The following is a 21,100-nucleotide window of genomic DNA, read 5'->3' as shown; positions in this document are numbered from 1 at the left end:
TAGTATCTAGTAGTGACTTGCAATTGTAAAAACGACATACAAGACGAATAAAAACACATTTGTTTGGACCCAGAGTGGCTGCTGCATCTGAGCTCCCTGCCATCTTACAATGAATAAAGTCCAACTTATAAAGCAAACTGTATTTACAGGTAGAGCTATAGAGGCTCATTCCAGCACAGAGCAGAACCTTTTGGCCAAACAAGCCGCACTGCCCAGCAACACTAGCCTAATCATAGGATAAGTTACAATGACCAATTAAACCTACTAACTAGTACCTCTTTGGACTGTGGGAGGAAATTGTAGGCCGTTGTTGCCAAACTGAGGTGTCGCAGGAGAAGGAATTCACTGTGGCAGGCTATGGACGGAGGTCTCTGTAGTCAGGCAATCGTATTCTCTCTCAATGGGAGTGGGGGGTTGATGAGAAGAGATTGCTGCCCATTCTCATGTCAGGAATCTCCAAATAAAAAAGCAGCGCTGCACACCGTAACACCTAAATAGTGACGGTCAGTTTCCCCATTCACTGTCCTGGTTAGTGAAAGAGGGAGAGAGAGAGCCCATGGCATGTCGAACTGTCTGGTAAACAATATTTATTTTTGTTGACTGCAGATCATGGTCTCTCCCAGTGCTTTGCTGTTGCTGGATGAGTGGAGGGTGCGGATTTTTTTGCTGAAACAGGCAGGTTGATGCTTGCTGCTGCTTGTTCAGGGGAGGGGGGATGGGGACTTTGGGGTTCCGTTTTTCATGGATGTCCGCAGACATTTCAGGTAATACAGGTTCTATACTGTGTACATTCTCCAATAATAAATGGAACCTGGAGGAAACCCATGCAGTCATGGGAAGAACGTATGAACTCTCTTACAGAGGACGCCAGAATTGAACTCTGAACTCTAATATCCTGAGCTGTAATTGTGACACTCTAACAGCTATGCTACCATGACTTTTACTTGTTGGAACTACTTTGAAATTTGCTCTTTTTGTCTCACTCTTATTTTTCTTATCCTCCCACTTCGCTCTCTGTTTACAATTTTACACTAAGTATTTTGATTCATACTGCATACCTCAGCAAGGACTCTGAAAAGAAACACTTCCCTTTTCATACATCCCTTAAGGTGGCTACAACATTGCTATCAGAATCCAGATGGTAGGAATTGTCATTCAGAGCCTACAAGAAGTCCAGAACAGTTGGCATTCTGTGGTTGCCATTTGAATTTCAGCCAATCTTGTAATGTAATAGGCATTTGAGAGTTCATAGAATACCACACACAAGACACACACCCAATGTGATAGCAATCCTCCCTTTGAAAGAATGTTGGTGTTTAGGATTTCCCATACATCAAAACATTAAATTCCAAAGGCATGGTTACAAGGTTGAGTCAGCACAACCTTCTTTGATACTACTGCTCCACAAGCCTTATTTGAATATCAGCTCACATAGACTGCAGCTTCCTTCTAATCTTATTGGTTTTCAGAGACTTACCATTACCCAGTAAAGATTTTGGAACCAAAAGCTGGTCCAGGATTGTTACCATTTGATTTTTGCCTCAAAGCTTTATTTAAAAATCACACAGTTAAAATGCAAGTGTGAAAAAGTAGGAAAAGAATCTGACAAAATATATAAGCAACTGAACAATACTGAACTAGGGATCATCATGCACTATCACCTGTCTGCACCACTAGCCAGATAACTTTTCATTAGAGGGGACAGGCTGGCAAATAATGTTCAAGATTCCTCTTAATTACAACAAAAAAAACAGTGAATCCCAGTAATACAGGTCTACTCACAGCACTGGTTTGAAGTAAATCTACAGAACAATATGGAAACTTTTTAAACATAAATCACCTCCTCTCCAAAGTCAAGGTCACTCCAACCTCAGTATTGAGATGCAGTAGGCAGATAACATTTGTATTTGTACATATTTGGATGCCAAGTACAAAGTCACCAATGACTCTGTAACTGAAACATACAAGAGACTGGGGTTTATATCTGCAAAACAAAGTTGCTAAAAAAAAAAATGTGCACTAGTTTCCATACTTTGGGAACCACATATTGGTGCAAGCACACATTAATGTGAAAATTCACCATTAAACCAAATGTGCAAGCAAAGACTTTGAACATCTAAGCAAAAGACTGAAGATTAAGAGCATTGTCTAAGACTTCTGTACAGTACTGCAGTAAGTTTATGTATTGCACTGCACTGATGCCACAAAAAAAACAAATTTCATAACATACTTGAGTGATGATAATCCTGATTCTGATACGAGTCTCCATTGTGGACTGAGAGTAGGAAAGGGGCAGGAAAAGGGAATTCATGGTTGGGAAAAGGAGAAGGGAGAGGGGAAGGAGCGGGAAACACCAGAGAGAGATCCTGTTATGATCAACAAGCTTACTGTTTGGAATCAAATAACCTTGCCTAATGGGTCAGGGTTGGGTGCATCTGCACCCATGCCACCCCCCACCTGTCCCACACCTCTCCTGCAGCACTCTACACTCACTATTCCCAACATCTTTTGCTCCAACCAGATTTACAAACTTATTCTCTACTCTACATTGACAAATACAGCACTGTGCAAGTCTGAGGCACCTAGCTCTATGTGCCCAACACTTTTACATAGTACCATACATTGAAACATACAGTGAAATGTGTTATTTGTAGAAACAACCATTGCAACACAACCATGTGCTTGGGGTAGCCTACAAATGTCACCACATAATCCAGCACCAACACCAGGGTGTTTAGCAGAACAACACAGCAACAACAGCATTCCCTCCCATTCACCCATGTCTCCCACCCAGGACAAATTATCCCTGGATCTTTACTCCTCAGTCTCTGGCCCAACGTCTGGACCACCAACCCCAGCCAGGGGTTCAACTTCCAGATTCACCAGCATCAGTCTTTGACCTTTGGGACTGATCCCAAGATTCAGCGATCACAAAACACTGACCACCAGACTCAGGCGGCTTCCAATCCCAGGCCTCGCTGACTCATACACTGTTGAGACAGCTCATCTATAGCCGTTAACTGACATATTCTAAGCTCCCCACTTTTAGATGGCCATACATTTGCAGAAAAAGGGGATGTTTTGAATTAAAATACATAAACACTGGAGAAGCCACCATTAGGGTTAAATATCAAGGAATTGTCATGAGTGAGTCAAATTATACATTGAAATCCAAATATATATTGTAAAAGAGTGTACAGCAGATTTAACTGGCAATTAAATGGAGTAAAAATGGGTAGGGAAGTCAGCAAAAGTCACTTAAAAAGATATAAAATCTTTAAATACTGCTCATAGATCTTTCTAAACATCACATTTGTATCAGGTAAAATCTTTACTGGTCTCAATTACTTTATTGTTCTGTGGGAAATCTTAAATGACTAAGCTGAAGACATATTGGTACTAAACCAATCTGCAAGTAGGAAGGTAACTAGCTTCCCTAATCCTGTGTGGTCTCGTGAATGTACATTGAAACGGCACTCTTAAATTACCATGCAAGCTATACCACAGTTTGACGAGGTTTTATGCAGCCATCAGCAACATCAAATTCAATGCTTAGTTTGCCTTAAAAACCTGACAGGTTTACTAAACTTTTACCACTGGCTGCACAAGATCTATTTGCCAATAGTCTGGTGCATGAAAACACTCAAAGGCGCTTTTTATTTTGCCCAAGTGCTATGTAGTCAGTGTTTCCTGTCAGAATAAGTGATAGTAAGAAATATGAGCAATCTCAAGACATTCGGCCCTTCAAGCCTGCTCTGTCATTCAAGAAGATCACAAAATTGAAAGGAAAAGTGCATAAAGGAAATGGAATCAAAATCAGAGTTATTACTGGCATGTGTTGAGAAACATAGTATAAATAGCTTTTTGTAAAGTGTAGACAGTTTTAATCTAGGTATTAGAAGGTAAATGGGAAAACAGCAAAAGCACAACTTAGATGATCCAAGAACTGCTATTGGAACAGCACTGGTGAAGAAAGATTGACTTTATCTACGTTTCCCATATTCAAATTGCCTACTAATACTTACAATCAAGGCTTTAATGAAGTGGAAGAGAGCACAGCATCCAGATTCACACAAGTCATCAGTTTTAACCAAACTTGGTGAAGAGATGTAAACTGGAAGGATATTTAAACAATTATTTTCCCTTTGGTGCCTTTTCAAATATATCATTTTTATTCAGCAATTATAATTGATCAAGCAGGAATCTTAAAATCTTTGAGCTATTTGCACAATATGATATCCAGAATTCATAACAGATTTTACAACCTTCTAAGTTCAGGTGGGAGAAATGCTTGTCCCTCAATTATTCCAGTGTGTAGAAAGCAATGATTCAGTTACATCTGCCTTTGCTCTTATTAACACCTCACATTGGCAGATGCCCTATCCCTGCACTTACATAATCTCTGGAGAATTTGGATAATAAAGCCACCAATGCCCAGAAAACGAGGGGTGACCTCACAGGTTTATAAAGAAATAAAGGATATGGATAAGATGGAAGGTCACGGCCTTTTCCCCACCACTACTTTATTTCTTGTTAGTCACCTTTTTCACAGAGTTTCATTTTTTGGACATAAAATCATCTATGTAAACAAGTTAATTTATGTGTTTTTGCTTATTATTATTGTGTTCTTTATCTTGTGTGCTGTTTTTGTGCTGCATCAGATCCAGAGTAACAATTATTTTGCTCTCCTTTACACTTGTGTATTGGAAATGACATTAAACAATCTTGAATTAATGTTCACTGCAGTGTGAATATGATTATTTTAAGATTTTAGTCCACAAGACATAGGAGCAGAATTAGGCCATTTGGCCCATCAAGTCTGCTCCACCATTCCATCATGGCTGATTTATTATCTCTTTCTCATTCTCCTGCCTTCTCGCCGTAACCTTTAACATACTAATTAATCAAGAACCCATCAACTTTCACTTTAAATATACCCAAAGACTTGGCCTCCACAATCGTCTTTGGCAATGGATTCCACAAATTCACTATCCTCTGGCTAAAGAAATCCATCCTCCAGTTTTCTTTCCTCTTAGAAACCTTGATTTATCCTGGAAATGAATTACACAGAAATGAAAGATGAACATCACTATTCTGCTTAGCCTCACATCCTTGCAGCATGATAACTTTGTTGATGATCACTGTTAGCTTGTTTTACAACACTAATTTTTTTTAAAAAAAAATTAGTAATGCAGAACAGAGACACACAAACTACAGAAAGGCCAAGATTGATCATCATTCTATGCTGTTAGCCAATCTTTGCTCATATATTGATAAGACCATTTTAATTAGCCCCCATGACCAAGAAAAGGTAGTTAAATCAGATTCTTGCATTGCAAAGATTCACCTCTGAAGCCCGCCATTGCCAAACAGCCTGCTAAAATACATGAACCTTAATTACAAATGGAAAAATTATACCAGATAGAATATCTGAAATGGGATTCTCTCCTATAAGACTTTAAAAAAAAATCCTTTTCAGTTTTTTCCCTCTTAAAGCTCTACATTCACAAAGCCCAGTATATGAAGTAAGCAGCATGACCCCCACAATCACTGTTAACCTCCACCATTCAGACTTGTCCAGTACAGTCCACAGCCTGCTTGATAACTCTCAACAGAGAAGCCCTGTATAACGACACGAGCTCACTCAACATAATGGGATTATGCGGAGGGCGAATAGGACAAAACATCTGGTAGCTGAAAACCTCTGACAACCAGTTAAGGGACTCTCCCAGTTTAACAGAGAAAGCTGTCAAGACACTGTTTATCAACAGCATAAACATTTCAAAAAAACCTATTAAAGTATTAAATTTTAAAAGCAAAATACTAAATCATCTGGGGAAAAAACATTTATATTCAAACAAAACAAAAACTAGTTAAGACCCTTGTATAAATCCTCTTCCACCAGAATGAAGGAAACATTCCCTGGGCTTGATCCAGTCTTGGGAAAGATACTCAGGTGGATTCTCAATTTACTGGAAAGCAGGCACAACACCGTGTAACACACACAAAATGCTGGTGGAACGCAGCAGGCCAGGCAGCATCTATAAGGAGAAGCACTGTCGACGTTTCGGGCCAAGACCCTTCTCGGCCCGAAACATTGACAGTGCTTCTCCCTATAGATGCTGCCTGGCCTGCTGCGTTCCACCAGCATTTTGTGTGTGTTGCTTGAATTTCCAGCATCTGCAGATTTCCTCGTGTTTTCCTTTCAAACAACACCGTGTATCTACATTAGCTTCCATGAGGAGTGCAATGGACTGTGTACAAGATAAGCAGCTGGGAATAGTTAACCACAACTTCCATGTCCATGCAGAATTCCTAAAGCTGATGATCAGGTGGGAAATAATGGGAGTTAACTCAGGGGAAGGGAGGCACTGAAGTTTGTTCATAACATTCAGCTGAATAATAATTTGGCAAATGGAGGTTTGATAGCAGGCCATTATCAATGAAGAACAAAGGCATTTTCCCTTTACATTCATAAAAACACTTCTCATTATAAAATGAGGCAATTTCACAAACAAAAGCATGCCACCAACTGTTCACTGTTCAGCCTACGCTATCTCCAAGCATAAAGATTAATGAAGACATCTTCGACTAGCAATAGTTCTAACCAGAATCAGATTTAACATCACTAGCATATGTCATGAAATTTGTTGTTTTGTGGCAGCAGAACTTTGTAATCCATAATAAAAGCTGCAAATTACTATTCATTTATATTTAATAATTAGAGTAAAAAGAGAGGAAAAAATTGTGATGCAGTATATATGGGTTAATTGGCCACTCAGAAATCTGATGACAGAAGGAAGATCCTAAAACATTGTGTATCTTCAGGCTGCTGTGCCTTCTCCTTAATGGTAACAATGAGCTTTTTCCAATCCTATGCGATGGCCCCTCTGTACCAGACGATGATGCAACCAGTTAAGAGTGCTCTCCACGGTACTTCTGTAGAAATCTGCTCCAGTCCTATGTCTTTAAGAAACTGCACAATGCACAAAGCAGTCTCAATAAATCATCTTCAGCAAATAAGCACCCATGTTGACTTACACCATTTTCACAAGTAGATTATGCACACTAGACAAATGGATCTGTTTACAATATACTATCATGTCTCTCTAGATGCACATGGTTCAGTGATGTCAATGACATAAAAGGTCAGAAAACAGGGTATAAATACTTCAAATATTCTATTTACAGATAAATACTTAAAATCTTTCCATGCAACACAAATTCCATTCTTTTGAATGCTCAATTCAAAATGCCCAATTCATTTGCATGCAGACACATTACAGCCCAATCCTTGATTACAACCTATTAACTTGTACTGACAATGCTTTATTTAAGAGGGGTGCCAGTCAGTGCAGATTAACCATCATATAATTTGGCAGTTGGGATTGTATTTATCCATTCTCTACGTGCCTCTGGCCAAGTATCTCCAGATTTATGCAATCTAAAGATTATTTGCATTTGAACACAAACAATAGGAATGTCAAAGCCTTCCTACACATTCATGTAGAACCCAAAACACAAGCTGTATTTTCCATGAAACAACAGATGGCCGGGGACCAATTCCTAAGGTGCACGCAGTTGCTCACTGGTTTTAGGCTTGCATGTACACAAATCGCAAAATGGCTCAGACATGCAGACAAGACCAAAGAAAACAACTTGGGATGTATTAACTACTATTTCCAGCAACTAATCATTTGTCTGACTGTAACACCTCATGCATGAAAAAAAACATAAAACTGTACAAAAACCTAGCTCTTAGATGTGAAAAAGCTATAATTTAAAATCATAATATACAGAATACATCTAAACATTTTCAAAATGATAGCTAGTTAAACAGGAAGGATAAGGACCCACTGCCCATTTGAAATTAAAACTGTACATACCATTAATATAAAGTTAGACTTCATATTTCAAAGACTTCGGCAACATGGAAAGCATGTGATTTTATACTAAAGGTTACACACATTCCATAAGCAGAAATGTCTATAAACATTATCCATGCAGAAAAATGGCTTTCTTATATTTACCTCAATGTAATACAATCACTGTATCTCACTCATGTGTCACCAGTCATCCAGGAAGTCATGCAGAAGCTATACTAACTTCACAAGTCCTGACTTTAAGCAAGGAACATTCCATTTCATTGTTTGTGTTGTGAAGTTACATATTTCTTCATTTGTTACAATGTTACAATGGCAGCAGCATGTGTAGAATTTAATAATCTCAGCCACCTTTCAGTGATTTCACTATGGTGCATCACTATGATTTATTAAAAATCACTGATTTTTTTTTTAAATTTATCATAGAACCATAGAACATTACAGCACAGAGGCCACTTGGCCCTTCTTGGCTGTGCCAAACCATTTTTCTGCCTAGTCCCACTGACCTGCACCTGGCACATATCCCTCCATACCCCTCTCATCCATGTACCTGTCCAAGTTTTTCTTGAATGTTAAAAGTGAGCCTGCATTCACCACTTCAACTGGCAGCTCATTCCACACTCCCCCTGCTCTCTGTGTGAAGAAGCCCCCCCCCCCAATGTTCCCTTTAAACTTTTCCCTTTTCACCCTGAGCCCATGTCCTGTTTTTTTTCCTCCCCTAGCCTCAATGGAAAAAGCCTGCTTGTATTCACTCTATCTATACCCATCACAATTTTATACACCTCTATCAAATCTCCCCTCATTCTTCTATGCTCCAGGGAATAATGCCCTAACCTATTCAACCTTTCTCTCCCTGCACTCTTTCAACCTTCCTGTAATTAGGTGACCAAAACTGCACACAATACTCCAAAATTCGGCCTCACCAATGTCTTATACAACCTCACCATAACATTCCAACTCTTATACTCAATACTTTTATTTATAAAGGCCAATGTGCCAAAAGCTCTCTTTACGGCCCTATCTACCTGTGACGCCACTTTTAGGGAATTATGCATCTGTATTCCCAGATCCCTCTGTTCTACTGTACCCCTCAGTGTCCTACCATTTACCTTGTATGTTCTACCTTGGTTTGTCCTTCCAAAGTGCAATACCTCACACTTGTCTGCATTAAACTCCATCTGCCATTTGTCAGCCCATTTTTCCAACTGTTCCAAATCCCTCTGCAAGCTTTGAAAACCTTCCTCACTGTCCACTACACCTCCAATCTTTGTATCATCAGCAAATTTGTATCAAAATGCATGTATTTTAAAGACACCAATGTCAAATGTCAACATTGGTATTAGTATAATGCAGAGCATATAGAAATCCCTCAATTTACATTACCTCTGTAAATGCTATTTTCTCCTTTATCACAACCTGATAAATGACTAGTGCACTTTCAAAGGTGAGGCTTGTTGGGCTACGAACTGACAATAAACATCAAAACACTTCATTATGGGTAACCAACACACAACTTCATTACATTAGGAGGAAACGCTATACTGATTGGGATAAGCTTTAAAATATATACAGTTTTATAAAATTCTGGTTAAGCCACATCTGGAGAGTTGCATTCAACTCTGGCAGCCCCGTTATAGAAAAAATGTGGAGGCGTTGGAGAGACACAAAAGAGGCTTGCGAGGATACATTTTGGATGAGAGGGCATGTGCTATAAAGAGATATTGAATAAACTTGAGCAGTTTTCATAGAGAGGCAAGGCTGAAGAGAGACCTAACAAAAAGTTTTGTTTAAAAGAAGACAGCTGTTATCTTTTCCTATGGTTCAAAACACCTAATTAGATTAGATTCAACTTTATTGTCATTGTGCCGAGTACAGATACAAAGCCAATGAAATGCAGTTAGCATTTAACCAGAAATGCAAAAAAGTGTTATTTACAAAATAACTACGAATAAAAAGTGCTACAGCACACAAATATAAAAATACTGAAACACTATGAGTGCAATACTGCTTAGCACTGTGATGTGAGGTACAGCAAGGTCACAGCCTCAGGGAAGAAATTCTTCCTGAGCCTGCTGGTGCGGGAGTGGAGGCTCCTGTAGCGCCGACCGGATGGGAGGAGAGTAAAAAGTCCATGGTTAGGGTGAGATGCATCCTTGATAATGCTTTTCGCCCTGCCCAGGCAGCATTTATGGTAGATGTTTTCAATGGTGGGCAATTGGGTACCGATAATCCGCTGGGCAGTTTTCACCACATGCTGGAGTGCTTTGCAGTCCGATACGGGACAATTGCCATACCACATTGAGATGAAGTTGGTGAGTATGCTCTCAATGGTACAAAGTCCAACAGTACTGTATCCTGGGACAGAGGTGAGCCTTTTTGATGCTCTGCAGGAAATAAAGGCACTGTTGCCTTTACTAATACTATTTGCCAATACTAGAAGGAATGCATTTAAAGTGGATGAGATGGACTAAGAGGAAAGGAAATGTGTGGGCAATTTTTTGTTTCCACAGTGAGTGTTGGATGCTTGGAATGTGCTGTCAGGCGTGATCGTGGATATATGATAAGAGGTGTTTAAGATAAGCACATGAATGTCCAAAGAATGAAGAGATATGGACATTGTGTAAAAAGTAGTGATTATTCTGGTCAGGCATTTAATTACTAGTTAAATTACATCAGCACTACATTGTGTTTCTGTGCTGTACTGTACTATATTCTAAAAAGGAGAATGCTCCAGAGTTTACAGCATGGCCACCAACAGTCAAAGAATGAAAGTTAGGACAATATAGTATTTTGCAATAATAGAAATTGAAAGAATCATTCTCTCAAAGTTATACAGTTGAAACAGACACAGAGATGAGGAGAGACAAGGCACATTTAAATTAAAGGCAAATTAGCCAAGTTTTGGAAAAAGTCACCAGACCTGGGGTTATGATGAATAGGACTGGCACAGAGACAACAATGTCAAAATCACCTTATGTAATAAATGTACCTGATGTAACGCCATGGTAACAAGTTTATTTCCTGAAATTCATGAATCAATGCAGTATTTCTAATAATCGCACAGATTTTTTATGTTTATTTTCTCAAACATTGGTCAAAAAATTAAGTTCAGTTACACAACTGCCACAGAGAGATTTGAACAAGGTCTCATGATTATTAGCCCAACAACATAACCATCAAAGTTTGGTTTTCAAACTGACCTCATTTCAGTTTCTCAGTTTAGTTTATCTATTTCCTGGATTTATTTGACATGTCTATAACTTTTTTTTTGCAGTTAGCTAAACTGTACACATCCAGCTCTTGACTTATGGACAACTCCCCACACATGAACAACCTCCCATAATGTTATCAGATTCAAAAGTCTGATATATGTACATGTTTGCTCCTACATACATCAGAACTAGCTTCCTCTCTCTTCTCCTTTGAGTAACTATTCTTCGTTACAAATCGCATGTGCTTTTGGTGCCATTCATTACAATTCTGTGGAGGTCCAGTTTACTGTACCATATGCATATGATTTTCATATTTGATTTAAGGACAAAAAGCATCTTAAAGTTATCTGTCAATACAGAAACCATTGTTACCCAAGAACAGTGTCACTCATGAAGAAAAACCAATAGTGAGCAAAATACAGCATGAATAACTTCCAATGCACTTTTCTATTGCATCTCCAATCCTCTATAAAGGAAGAGTTTACAAGGGCAATTTCATTCATACATTGCACAATCTCAATAAGTATTACTGGATTTAAATTTTCATTAGATAATTAGTAACAATATTATTCATGTGATTCAGAATCTCAAATAACCAAACAAGAACAAATAATTGCAACCATATCCTTATTTTAATATCCAACTCCGCAGTATATTAAAGTTTCTTAAACAAAAAAGGTTTCTCAATTTAAGCAAAAATGAACTGGATAGGAAACTTCTAAGTTATTAATTGTGATCAAAAGAATTTTGGATAGCAATATTTTGTTGAAGAACAGAGAAAAGTTACAGAATCTTAGGTAAATCACTCTTCATACAAAATTAACTTTCAGCTCACTACAGTTGAAGTCATGTTCTGAATCTCCCCATAAAGAAACCTGTGGTGATTGTCTAAAACCTTCTCCACATTCAAACCACAATGGGTTTAGTAGGTATGTTTCTGATCATTTAGTAAATACACTGGCAAGTTAGGCAACATGAGCTCATGGTGTCTTTAGCTCATTCTAGAGGCTTAGTTGCGAAGAGTGGTATTGTATGATATTGAGTGGTATGGTAAGAAGAGTGTGAGTCAGAGAGAAGAAGAAAACCTTTTCAGATGGTTTAGCACACATGCTAAAGGTCGGAAGTTCAATCCTAGATCTGCACTGTTAGCTGAACATGTCAAACTAATAACACTGAATGAAGATTACAGAAAAGGAAGAAACATCCAGGAATTTCCCTTTGATTTGAATAGTGTCTAAGGCTGTGGTGCACATTGTTGACCTCAGGCCAAAAAAAGCTCAACTGTGGCTTCTCCACAGTTGATATTTGTCAAATCAAATATCTGACACCAAGTTCCATGAACAAACAAAAAGATACCTGGAGTTCTGATTAATGCTTTCAGGAAATAAAGGAGGAAAATTGACAGAGAACAAAAATCATAAGGGCTTCTACAGCTTCTCAAACATGCTCCACTACACGGGTATTTATTAGTACATGACAATTATGGTGGGATGTGCTCTTTTTGCCAGGTCACTGTCATAAAATACATACATTAGATCTTTCACCATGACAGCTGCTGTACTCCTCATTCCAGTGCAACCATTAAAAAAAAACAGTAGACAATAATTTCAACAGCATCATAACCACCAACAAGTTCAAAATAATAGCAGCTGTGTTGGAGTAAGTTACAAAGTGTAACCCAATCTTGGGGGTTTGAGGCAGTTGATGTTCACAAACCACTGAACTCCGCTCTCACTGCTTATGAAAGCTGAACCCCTTGATTGTATTACATCCTGGCAACAAACTAGCACTCAGTTTCACAGTGATTGTGGTACACATCTTGAAATGTGCAAAGCCTCTGTTTACATATGGATAGCATTCAATTTTAGTATCAGCTCTTAAAGCATTAGTCACAGCGTTTTGTCATTGTGACTGCTGGAATGATTGTTTATTCAGTTTGTAGGAGTTACATCTGTTACACTATTTGCTGAGTGATTTTTATTTGGAAGAAAATTGATGTAAGAAAAGAATTTACGCATTTTACTGACTTGATTTTGTGGATTTTCAAATATGCTGGCCAACACTATTTCGATATATGCAATTTTACATGCAATGTCAAAATTAAGCCAACTTCAGAAAGAGGAATATTTACATTCAACAATCCACATGTTCAATAATCACAGTGAAACACACAGTTCCCATGTACTTCTCAATTCATGACCTATACACAGTATACACAGTATTAAACAAAACTGTTGTGATTTTCTTTTCAAATAAACCAAAAGATGGTTACTTAACAGAAAGTTAATTAAAATAATCTCTGTTACAGAGAACCACAAAAAGGCATTCACAGAAGCACTCTACACTGAAGTAATTTTTTTAAACAGCGATTTCTAATCTTCTCAGTTCTACAAATTACATTCTTGGCTAATTTCTTACAAATTCATTTCCAGTCCAGAATCAAAATTCTTTGTTATTTCTTTTTAAAGTCTTTATTCGGACAAAAAGAAATGAACAACGTTCACAATGCCACATTAACAAAAAACACGTTCCAAGTTCTGTTCCAGTAAGGTAACCAGAGTAAAACAATGCGTTTAAGATCTAATCTACCAAAGTTAACACCAGATTTTGACAAGCTTGTCACTCTGCACTCATCAACTCAGGGATCTTAAATTAAGAAGAGGTTAAGAGGGAAGCAAAATTTAAGAGTTTTCCAGATGTTAGTAGAAGCACAATGGAAGTCATAAATATTTGTCCATGATTGAGGAACCACAACAGAAAAAGCGAACATCTCCACAAGTGACATTCTGGTGCCAATCAAGCCCATACTTATCCTGATAAACATATAATAAAATCTAAGTGGGGCAAGTGACATTTTGGAGGACAGAGGGCGGGTGGAGAAAGCGATGTTGGAAGGGTTTAAAGTGAAGGAACAAAAAAAAGTCTGTGAAAAGTGGCAGTGTGGACGGGAGTTGGGAACGAGGCAGGAGCTGAGTGATCACTGGTGCCTCTGAGTTTTTGTGAATGAGAAACTGCGTATACAGGCGTCAAAAGACGTTAGCATGCGTGAATCGGTTGGAGTGTACTTGAAAAAGAGCAAATTAATGGTGCAAGTGGCAGCTGTGCACACAAGCATGTACGTGCACGCAAACCAGGGTCAGTGCGTGCAAATGAAGATACAAGTGTGTACATCCAGGGAAACAAGTGTGAGACTGTCCAATGGACTGAACACGTCTGTGCAAGTGAGTGCAATTGCATGCATATAGAATGAGGATGAATGTATGTGCATGAAAGTGTGTAAGTTTGTGTGAATCAGAGTGAGTATGTAAACATGTGCACAAGAGTGTGCTAGTGTGAAGGTGCACAAATAACATTAGTTCAGATGGGTTCCTGAATGAGTGCATGAGGGCAAGTGAGAAAGTGTGCAACAGTGAGTTTATTTCAAAGTGTATTTGTGTGAATGAGTGTAAAGGAGTTTTCTGCAAAAGAGTAAATGAGTTATGTGTGAGTGTTGGTGAACAAGTGCAACCAGGTTTACATACGCAAGAATGCTCGAGTTAATAAATATGTGCACAAGCACAAGTGAAAAGTGCAGAGTTAGTGCCTGTGTTGAAGTGAATGAGTGTGTTTAGTGTGCATACACAAATGAATGAGTGTGAATGTATTCATGATTTTGTCTGCACTCTTTTTGCACGATTGTTTGTGTCCATTGGGACAATGGATCATTATCACTGACTGCATTGTTTGTCTGCATTGATTTGCACGTTTGTGTTCATGCACTAAAGTGTGCTGGTCCACATGATTGCAATGATCCACACGACTGTGTTCACAAGTGATGTTTGTCCATGCAGCAGCATTTGTGCATTTGATCGTATTTCTGCACAACTGCTGTCCACGTGACTGTTCATGCATGATTGTAATAGTGATATGCAAAATCCATGTGGTTGTTTGTGCACGAGCGTTTGCATTTGTCCATGTGGCTAACCAGTGTTTCTCTGCATGACTACTTTTGTCTGCATGAATGTATCTGTGCACGATTGTTCATCTCCATGACTCTACTCACCCAATGTGATTGTTTATTCACATGATCATGTTTACATACATATCTGCACTTGTCCACTTGACTGCATTAATACATGAGACCATGCTTGTGTGGTTGACTATCTGTCCTGGTGACCATAACTGCCCCATGAATGAGTGCGTGTAAACATAAGTGTGTATGTACTTCAATAAGTTAGTGTGGATGAGTGTGTACACATCTGTGTGCCTGGGAGTGTCCATAGGTGACTTGTGCCTTTGTGTCTGAGTGTGTGGATTGTTACATGTCTCTGTGGGGCGTGTGTTTGGGTGTCGGGAAGGGGAAAAAGGTGAAGTTATAAGCACCAGTCACAGAGACAATGCAGCAGCAGTAACAACAACACACATGCCACCCTTTCAGACCCTTCCTTACCTTCTGACTCTCTACCACATGAATGTTGAGGCTGCCTGCAGTTTCACAAGAGAGAGAGAAGGGGGATAGTTGGTGAAGATTGCATCTGAATTCCCTCTCCCTCTTGCCCCTTCCCTCTGGCGCTGCTCTCCTCCGGCCACCCGCGAACAATGCCGTGCTCCAGCGAGGGCTGGCTAATCTTTCCCTTTTTGTTTAAGGGAGAGACGGGAGGTTTTCAGAGTGAGGACCAAAGCCCCGGCTAACACCGTAACCACAGGACACCGCGCACCCGCCAGTAACCGTCGCGCTCATTGGTCCGCGCTCGCCGCCCGCACCGGCGCCTGGCCAATCAGCGCCAAGGAGAAAGAGGACTGAATTGATTTAAAAGCTCTGGGTCTACAAACAATGTTGCAATGGGGTGGGAGAGGCTGCGGTTGTGTGTGTACCGACACTCGGGCAAAGGGTTAAATTGGGTTTGGGGACTACACATACTGGGGTACGAGATCGAGAACTGAGATTCCCAAATCTGGGTTAAACAGGGGTCTGAGTCTGCAAATTCTGCGATAAAATTGAGTTCTAGGGCTACATTTATAGAGGGTGCAGAAACTAAGGTCAAACCGGGAACCCGTGTTGGAAACGCAGGAATTAAACTGGGACCCAGGACTGCATATACTGGGGTTAAATTAAGATCTTGGGCTATAAATACAGGGGTAGAATTAGATTCTGGGGCTGAAAATATAGGGGTAAATTATGATCCAAGGCTACAAATAATCTGGATTAAACTATACACTAATCTTTAGACACCAGGGTCAAATTAGGAACTAAGTTTGTAAATATATACGTATTGTGTGTATATATGCACACACACATACACTCAGAGTACTGTGCTGAAGTCTTAGGCACATATATAGAGCCAGGGTGCTTAAGAGTTTTGCAGTGCTGTAGTAATTTTATGTATTACACTGAACTGCTGCCACAAAACAAAAACAAATTTCATGCCATATGTGAGTGATGATAAACCTGATTCTGATATGGGTCTCTATTGTGGACTGAGAGTGGGAAGGGGGCAGAGAGAGGGAAGGCAGCAGAAAGCATCAGAGAGACATTCTGTAATAATCAATAAACCAATTGTTTGGAATCAAATGACCAAGCCGTGTGTTTCAGGGCTGGGTGTGTCTGCACATGCGCCACATACCCCTCACCCCTGCACACTTTCTCTGCCACTTGTCCCATACCCCTCCCCATAGCACACCTCTCTTGCCATTCCCAATATCCTTTGCTCACACCAGATTTACAAACTTGCTGTACTGTGCAAATGTTTTAGGCACCCTAGCTATATAAATAAATGTGCCCAAGACTTTTGCACAATACTGTGTGTGTGTACTGTGTATACTGTAAGTATACACACACAATGCGGATTAGCGCAATGCTTTACAGTGTCAGTGATCAGCAGACCGGGTTCAATTCCTGCCATTGTCTATAAGCAGACAGTACACGTACATGCATATTCTCCCTGTGACCTTTGGGTACTCTGGTTTTCTTCCACATTCCAAAGATGTTGGGGTTAATAAATTGTGGGACTGCTGTGTTGGCTCCAAAAACATAGCAACACTTGTGGGCTGCCCCCAGCACATCCTTGAACTATGTCGGCAGTTGTCACAAACAATGCATTCACTATATTGTTGTGCATGTGACAAATAAAACTAATCTTTGTATCTTTATATAAAATACTGTTGTTGAGCCAGGAAACAGAGGCTGCCAACAATGGGTTTAAACCAGGGGATGAGACTGAACTGGAATTAAAACAGGGAAATCACAGATTATAGAGTTAAACAGAACCTTGATAGTGTAACTATCAAGTCAAGTTGCTTGTATTGTCATTTCAACCATAACTACTGGTACAGTGCACAGTAAAAACAAAACAACGTTCCTCCAGGACCATGGTGCTACATGAAACAACACAAAACTACACTAGACTACGTGAAACAACACAAAACTGCATCAGACCTACACGGCACTACATAAAGTGCACAAAACAGTGCAAGACATTACAATAATTAATAAACCAGTGTGGGCTCTGCACCAGTATATCAGTAGATGGATTTTTTTTTATCACTGGCATATGTTGTAGAAATTTAGCAAAAACTGGGTTTAATTGAATGCTGAAAATTTGGTTCCAGAGAGGAAGTCCTCAATTTCCCATGTTGAAATTCATTTGGTTCATCTCCTTATTTAAAAAGACTAATTTCCAAATTTTGATTGCCAAATCAGTACCACTTACTTTTTTCTTAAAGATGTTGATGGGATGGGGGCTTCAGAAGAAAAGCAGCTATCACCCATTCCTGTGATAAATGTCTGATAATTTGGTGGAAAGACCAAGCAATCTATACTGGGCGATTCATTACCTAACACCCCCAAAGTGTCTCCATCACCTACAAGACACCAGTCAGGAGTGTGTTGGAACACTCTTCACTTGTCTGGCTAACCAGGTTGATTGGCACCCAAATCTCTGCTACAGACATTGGCTTCCTCCCCTGCTGTTATAAGCACAAGAGATTCTGCAGATGCTGGAAATTCAGAGTGACACACACAAAATGCTGGAGGGTCTTGGCCTGAAACATCAACTGTTCATTCCTCTCCCTAGATGTTGCCCGAAATGCAGAGTTTCTTGTACGTGTGTGTGTGTTGCTCTGGATTTCCAGCATCTGCAGATTCTCTTGTGCATATATGGTCTTAGATTTAAAGTATTTGATTGGATAAACTAGAGTGGCTGTAGTCTGAAACTCATTGCATGCAAGATGGTGAAGGCAGAAAGCTTGCTCACAGTTAAGTAATAATTGGCTGTATGCTTGAAGAGCTGTTATCTGCTGGGCTGCTGGGCTGGGCTTATTAAATTGGTTTTTACAGCTGGCAGAGAAATGATGGGCCAAATCACAGGTCTTGCACACCTCAATTAGGTCCTAAACCATCGACTTCACCACCTTTGTTGCAGCATGCACCATATACAAATGCTCTGCAGTTCACTGTCCTGTTCTGTTCTAACTTAAATCCATGACTTTTCCAGGAATGGACAAATTTACTGAAAATCGTGAATACAGCCCAGTCCATCACAGAATAGCCCTTCCTACCATTGAGCACATTTACATGGATCACTGCCACAAGAAAGCAGCATCCATCATCAAGGACCCTCATTGCCCTGGCCATGCTCCCTTCTTACAACGACCATTGCTCCCACACCCCCAGGTTCAGGAACAGTTATTACCCTACAATCATCAGGCTACTGACTAGCGTCAATAATTTCACTCACCTCAACACTGAACTGATCCCACAACCTACAGAATCACTTTCAAGGACATTACAACACAGGTTTTCAGTACTATTTATTCTTATTTTCACAATTTGTTTGTTTGTCAGTCTTTGTTTATGTATAGTTTTTCATAAATTATATTGCATTTCTTTACTTTCATGTAAATGCCTGCAAGAAAATGAATCTGAAGGTAGTGTATGGTAGCATATACAAAGTTCAAAGAAAATTTATGATCAAAGTATATATTTGTCACTGTATATTACCCTCAGATTTAATTTCTTGTGGGCATTTATAGTAGACTAAAGGAATACAATAGAATCGATGAAAAACGCACACAAAAACTGACAAACAGCCAATCTGCAAAAGTGCATACTTCGATAATAAATTTATTTTGACATTCTAACACCAAAAGGGGACTAGGACAACTGTCCTAAGGGAAATACCACCACCTGCAGGTTCCTTGAATCACATTCTATTGTCTCTGTCACATCATTTGCCAATTGTGCAAGTTACTGGTGAAGCCACACTTGGAGTAGTGTGTGCAGTTTTGGTTTCCCAGCTATACGATGGATGTTATTAAGTCAGAAAGGGTGCAGAAAAGATTCACGAGGATTTTACTGAGATTGGGGGCTTGAGTTATAAGGAGAGTCCGAATAGGCCAGGATGTTTTTCCCCTGGAGTGTAGGAGACTGAGTGGTGATCCTACAGGGGTGTATAAAATCATTAGAGGCATTGATAAACTGACCAACTTTTTTTTTCCCTCAGAGGAATGGATTAAAACTAGAAATCATAGATTTAAGGTGTGAGGGGAAAAAACTTTTTCACACAAATGGTCAAGGATCAAGGATCAACTTTATTTGCCATATTGGGGATTTGCTGTGGTGTGTTGGTCAGGGCGTGACATGCAACAAAAAGTCACAATATTCAACAATTATAGGAATAAAGAATTACATAAAAATAAAGTTAGGGGTTAAAGTATGGATATGGAATAAAATGTGCATAAACACATAAATACCAGCATGCATTTACAATGTAAACAGCATTATAAAAAGTGGTTTAGAATGTTTACAGTGCAGTGATGAGAGTAAAAGATAGAGGGGGTTGGGGAGGGAGCTAACTAGAGTGGTTGATCAGATTAGCCTGGGGAAGAAATTTATAAGATGGTGTGAAGTTTTTGTTTTAATAGCCCTATAGCGCTATCCAGAAGGGAGCTTTTGGAAAAGGTAGTTTGCAGAGTGGATGGTGTCCACAATAAATGGAATGAACTGACAGAGGAAGTGGTATAGGTGTTCAATTATAATATTTAAAAGGCATTTCAGCAGGTGCATGGATAGAAAATGTTTTGATGAATATGGGTTAACACAGGAAAATGGGATAAGGTCGAATAGGTTTTCAATAGTGGGAGAGTCTAGGACTAGAGGGAACAACCTCAGAATACAAAGATGTTCCTTTAGAACAGAGATGAAGAGGAATTTCTTTAGCCAGAAGATGGTGAATCTGTGGAATTCATTGTCACAGATGGCTTTGAAGGCCAGGTCATTGGGTATATTTAAAACAGAGATTGATAGGTTCTTGATTAGTAGGAGAATGGGGTTGAGAGGGAAAATAAATCAACCTTGGTGGGATAACAGCAGATGATGGGCCAAATGGCCTAATTCTGTTCCTATGGGCTTATGGTCTTATGACAAACAAGAGAAAATCTGCAGTTGCTGGAAATTCAAGCAACACACACAATATGCTGGAAGAACTCAGCAGGCCAGGCAGCATCTATAGAAAAAAGTACAGTCAGGAAGATTTAAATTTCTTCAGGTGTGCTGGTGTGCATTTATGCTGGGTTGCGCATCAAGCTAGCAAATTGGCTGCGTAAAAAAATTAGATAAATGCTAAAGAAACAGCAAAGCTGCTGCCTGATGCGCCACAAGGCGCGGAGAGGAAAAAAAGTCGAAGACATAAGTACAAGAGATTCTGCTGATGTTGGATGAAAATGTCGACTGTTTATTCCTCTCCATCGATGCAGCCTGACTTGCGGAGTTCCTGAGTCTTCCAACGTTTTGTGAGTGTTGCTCTGATATCAACAACAACCCAATCTGCAAACTCTCCATCTTCACACACAACCATTGGTACTAAGGTTTATTTATTTATTGAGATACAGTGCAGAGTAGGCGCTTCCTACCATTCGAGCCGCAGAGTCAAGTAACCCCTGATTTAACCCTAACCTATTCATGGGCCAATTTACAAATGACCAGTTAACCTACCAACCGGTACGTCTTTGAACTGTGGGAGGAACCAG

General features: G+C 39.5%; 1 protein-coding gene across 1 annotated transcript in view; it reads right to left on the bottom strand.

Annotated features, from left to right (window-relative positions):
• rerea (arginine-glutamic acid dipeptide (RE) repeats a) overlaps positions 1 to 15,782 on the bottom strand; it is a 619,674-nt gene extending 603,892 nt beyond the window's left edge. The window contains exon 1 of the mRNA XM_059952295.1: positions 15,525 to 15,782. The gene's annotated coding sequence lies outside the window, so the exon portion shown is untranslated. The remainder of the gene's footprint in view (positions 1 to 15,524) is intronic.
• Between the last annotated feature and the right edge of the window lie 5,318 nt (positions 15,783 to 21,100).

This window comes from Hypanus sabinus, chromosome 27 (assembly GCF_030144855.1).
Source record: "Hypanus sabinus isolate sHypSab1 chromosome 27, sHypSab1.hap1, whole genome shotgun sequence".
In the NCBI taxonomy this organism is placed as follows: Eukaryota; Metazoa; Chordata; class Chondrichthyes; order Myliobatiformes; family Dasyatidae; genus Hypanus; species Hypanus sabinus.
This window is presented reverse-complemented; position numbering and strand designations above follow the sequence as displayed.